Source organism: Durio zibethinus, chromosome 19 (assembly GCF_047325235.1).
Source record: "Durio zibethinus cultivar Kanyao isolate XHJ-2024 chromosome 19, ASM4732523v1, whole genome shotgun sequence".
Taxonomy (NCBI): Eukaryota; Viridiplantae; Streptophyta; class Magnoliopsida; order Malvales; family Malvaceae; genus Durio; species Durio zibethinus.
The window spans coordinates 6288165-6293326 of record NC_143180.1 but is presented as its reverse complement, the minus strand read 5'-3'; the positions used below and the strand labels follow the sequence as shown (position 1 = coordinate 6293326).

Sequence of the window (5162 nt, the reverse complement as noted above, 5' to 3'; positions counted from 1 at the left end):
AAAATAAATTTTTTTTTATGTCCAATAATTATTTTAAATTTCAATTAATTCAAAATTAAATTAAATTAAATTTTATAAAAAAAAATAAACTTTCTCAAATTTATTTTTATCTTTCACAAAATTTGAAATCAAAACTGAATCGTACTCGTTTCCCTAAAGACACAAACGTTGATAAAAATAAGAGAAGAAAGTTACCCAGTACTAACAGAGCCCAAAAGAGCTGACCCAGTCAACCTTTCTTTTTTGTTTTTTTTCTTTCTCGAGTCCTCATGACATTGGCCAAAGGCAAAGGCAAAGCCAGTGTTTCAGTCTCTCGTCAACTGCAATGGACTTTCCGATCAGAGCTAGAGGAACTCTAGCTCTCACTCTCTTCTCTCTTCTATTCTTCCTCTCCAGATCCTCTCCTCTACATCACATCCTAATCTCCAGCGCTGAGCGTAGAGTAAGCATCAAAGCTCTTTTTTTAATCTTAATTTTATTCGAAATTGTCCTAATTATTATCACGATTCTTAAATTTTTGGCTAAGGAAATGATTTTCAGTAAGATTATATATGAATTTATATTTTAAATGCTCCAGTTGTAGAAATTTGTAACATTTATGCTTGATCTTAATATTTTGTTTAATTTAGGTTTCTTTTTAGCTTATTTATTTGGATTTTTTCATTTTTTTTGCTGCTTTTTTTTTTTTTTAAATATTGTTTTCCGTTGATGCAGATTGACTTGAGCTCCCACATTGTTAAAGTTTACTTGACTTTGAAGGTAATTTCTTTCTTAAATGCAGCAAATTTATTGACTTTTTATTATATATATATATATATATTATGAATCATTGTTTAAATCAAAGAAAGAAAAAGAATGGAGGAGGATTTATGTTCGAGTTTGGAATCAAATTTACTAATGAATGAAAATTTGTTGCTTTTTTTCCTATTATAGGTACGGATTTTTTACTCATTTTATGCGCTGTGTTAATTATCGTTATACTTTGATTTAGTGCTTGCCAATTATGTGAGGTTTTATTTGATTGTTGCTTTTCCTACTAGCCTTTTGTTATTGAAAACAAAATACAAATAGTGTAGTTATAAGTAGATATTTGTATTTCTGAAGAATTAAAAGTAAAAAAGCTTAACATTTTTTAATAGCAAAGTGCATGATTTTACTTTTATACAAAGTGATTGTGTTTCAGTGATTTGTTTTAGGTAATTATTCATTTTTAATCAAATAGGAATTTTCTTTTTAGCAACTTCTGAGGAACCAAAATATATATAGAAAAACAGTAAGTAGCAAAAGTAACATCAAGATTGAGTGTATAACTTTTTATAGGTTTATTCAGGGATTCAAATTCAAGGCATCTTTAGGTTGCATTTGGTAACTTGAATTTCAGGGAAGGGATTTGGATTTTTTTAGTATAAATTGTCTGTTAAAGCGCATGTAAATATGGGTTTCATGATTATTTTCAAATTCATGGATTTGTTGGATCCCTATTTAGTGATGAATTTGAAATTCATCTTTTTATACCCTTTCAAATATATAAGTGTATTGAATCCTACTAATTTGTACATAGTGTGTGCATTTCATTCTCATAATTTATGTAGCAAATTAAATCCAAATCCACTTTCTCAAATTCATCTTTCCAAACGTAGCATTAAAGTATATGCATTGATAATGTGGAGAGATGAATTACTGAATCTCTAGATTTGTATTATTTGCATGTATTTTATTGTTTATGTTATTGTATGGGTCTCTTTTAGGTCGAGAATTCCAGTAGTATGCCTGCATCAGAAGTTGTTCTTGCTTTCCCACCCACTCAAGTTGATCATCTAGCTACAATTGAAGCATTAGCAACTAAAGCAAAGAGGAAAAAGACTACTTTAGTCCGTCTTGATGTAAAACCGACGGAACTGCCTGATGCATCTAACGATACTAAATATTTTACTATTTATTTGGCTAATCCCTTAAATTCTGGTGAAAGCACAACACTAGAAGTGTTATACATGTTGACGCACTCACTAGAACCTTTTCCAGAAGAGAAAGGCCAATCAGAATCTCAATTAGTATTTTATCGTGATAGTGCTTTAATATTGTTGCCGTATCATATTAGGCAACAAACAACTTTGATTAAGACACCAAGTACTAAGGTGGAATCGTTCACAAGGGTGGAACCCACAAACCATGCAGGAGCTGAAATAAAGTATGGGCCATACGAGGATCATCCCCCGTACTCTTTTTCTCCTATTCTTCTACATTTTGAGAATAATAGCCCATTTGCTGTTGTTGAGGAGCTTGTTAGGGAAGTTGAAATATCTCATTGGGGCAACATTCAGGTCACAGAGCAGTACACATTGGTTCATGCAGGTGCCCGGCACAAAGGTGTATTTTCAAGGTAGAGTAGATTCTGCTTGCTAAGCTTGAAAGTTCATCAAGAAAAGAAGCACATTTTTTAAGATTGATTTGAATATTCACTTTCTGCTGCGTACTATTTGCAGGGTTGATTACCAATCCAGGCCATCTTTTAATGGTGTATCCTCATTCAGGTACCTTCTGGCAAGACTACCACCTAGGGTTCATTCTGTCTACTATCGGGATGAAATAGGAAATATCTCATCATCACACCTGCGTAAAGATTCTTGGAAGGTCTTAAAATGTGTTTCTCTTCTATTTTTTCTCTCCCTTGCTGCAAAAAGTTGTTTTTAACAATCGAACCACTTGACTAATGAACTTTACAATTTTTGTGATTTACAAGATATCCTAAAAATAAATATATTCCAGTCTGTTGGATGTGTGACCGAGTAGATGTTTAAAACCCTTGTATTTGTAATTCTCCTTTCTGGTGTGGAAGTTTCTACATGCTTTTTTAAATAGTTAATGTTATTAATTTTTCTATTTGTGGCTGCCTTTCTCATTTTTCTATTTGTGGCCAAGGTCAATAAAATATGAAAGGTTTATTAATTTTTTTTTTTCATGCTTCTATTACTTCTGTTTTTGTCTTCAGTGTATGTTGACTAAATTTATGCTCTTACAGTCAGAGCTGGAAATTGAACCACAATATCCTTTATTTGGAGGATGGAAAGCAACTTTTGTCATTGGTTATGGGCTACCATTACAAGATTTCCTTTTTGAGTCAACTGATGACATGCGTTACCTCAACTTACCTGCCCCCTTCTTGAGACAGTGGTTGACAAGTTAACCATCAAAGTAGGTTTAGTAGAATGATCTTGGATTCAATTTGTTTAATTTGTGGAACATAAATCTACTATGACTGGAACTAATATGTTATGCTTCAGGTTGTGCTACCTAAGGGATCAAAAGACCCTTCTGTTGTGGTTCCCTTTCCTGTCAAGCAGCATCTTGAGGTAGTTATTCCCAGTATAATAATCTCTCTCTCTCTCTCATAATTTAGTGCACATGCAAAGGCAGTTGGTGTTGCATATATATATATATATATATATATATATATCTATTAAAATGAAGATGATATCAGTATTTTCTTTTGATAAAATTACTGGACTACTTTGAGTTAGTACAATGAAAAATGTTCTCCTACAACATGAATGGATTGCTTTTGTGCATATAATTGCTCAAGACTTTGTCTTCCATGTTGACTGAGATGTGTTCCTTTTGAAATCTTGCAGGCCAAATATTCTTACCTTGATGTTGTGGGAAGGACTGTGGTGGTATTGGAAAAGAAAAATGTTGTTCCCGTGCACAACCCTCATTTCCAGGTAATTTATCTCCTCTTCTACTTCCATTATGTGTTTTTGCATTGGTATCAATTTTACTGTTGCCTATAATGATTCCATCTCCTTAGGATATTATACTTTGGTGGATAGAGCACCATACTAAGTGAAACCTTCAAGTTATGATGATTGAAATACTCATAAGAGTATTTTTCTGGAATCTTTTTTTCTCTGCCTGATTAAGCCAACTGTTGTAGTAGAGCATGCATAACAAGAGAAGGCATACAATTAACAGTGCCGCTTAACTTTATAGCTATTTTTTACTCAGATATTTTAGACTCTATACCAATTTATCTAAGATTTAGAGTCAAAACCTAGGATATGATCAAGATTTTTGATGGGAACAATCACTTGCGGTTCTTGTGCTTTATTATTCATTACTTGATGCAAATGTTCTGGCCAAAACCTTTCCTTTGCTATGCTTTTTGTGGGATTTAAGGAAGATACGCTATTTTTATCCTTATTAAACTATAAGCTTGTGTCCTAAACTTAGACTGGTTTGGTCAATCAGAGCTGTGAGTAGGTGATTCATGGTCGTTAACGTGTTTGTTATTGGACAGTTTATTTTGGTCAAGTTGTTATTGGACTGTTTGAGGTTAATAATTGGTCGTACCTGGTCAACCAGCCAAGTGATGCTAATCACTACAATGTGGTTCTTTCCGTGGACAAATCTTCATTTACATAATTGATTGGTTCTGTCGTATATAATGTTGCTATCTTGAACTTTTTGTCTTTGTTGTTGTTATAAGAAATGTATAATATAAACCTGTCCATTGTGATTAATGGAAGATGATGTTCTTCAATCTCATGTCTTTTTGTTTACGGTCTGTTGGCAGGTTTATTACACCTTCAAGACAATCTTCATGCTTGCAGAGCCTCTGATGTTGGCATCTGCATTCTTCTTGTTTTTCGTGGCTTGTGTAGCTTACCTACACATCGATCTTTCCATACGTAAGTGAAACTTTGTGGCATTCACAATGAAAAATTAGCCAATAATTTCCAGATCAACACTCTTTAGGTTGCAGTATATGCCACTTTAGTAACTCTGTTAGAACATACACCAATTCGGGAGATAGGACATTGTAGTAATATTTTGTGTACTGAAAATACGAAATTCTGAAATTTTCTCTGACGAAATAGTTTGCAATGAGAAATTTTGTTGCTAAAACTATTGTTTTACAATAGAATTGTTTCAACAATGAGCTACCTCTTCTATTTTTCTGGCATTTGGAAAGCAAAAAAATATTTCCCCCTCCCCACCCCCTCCGCCCCATTTTTTCCTCATTGTGGCCCTGAAGATGAAACAGGAAGAGCGATGAGATGAATGATTCCAATAATTGATGTCTTCATGGTGACCGAAGAAGTGCAGTGGTGGGAAACACATCTGAGTTGCTCTTTCTGAAGCTTTTACCTTAGATTGATCGATTT

General features: G+C 33.3%; 1 pseudogene across 1 annotated transcript; it reads left to right on the top strand.

Annotated features, from left to right (window-relative positions):
- Positions 1-226: 226 nt before the first annotated feature.
- Positions 227-4939, top strand: LOC111310316 (dolichyl-diphosphooligosaccharide--protein glycosyltransferase subunit 1B-like; annotated as a pseudogene). The gene is made up of 8 exons (XR_016330348.1): positions 227-442; positions 715-759; positions 1749-2380; positions 2484-2631; positions 3020-3192; positions 3282-3350; positions 3630-3719; positions 4571-4939. The product of XR_016330348.1 is annotated as a dolichyl-diphosphooligosaccharide--protein glycosyltransferase subunit 1B-like (transcript).
- Positions 4940-5162: the final 223 nt, after the last annotated feature.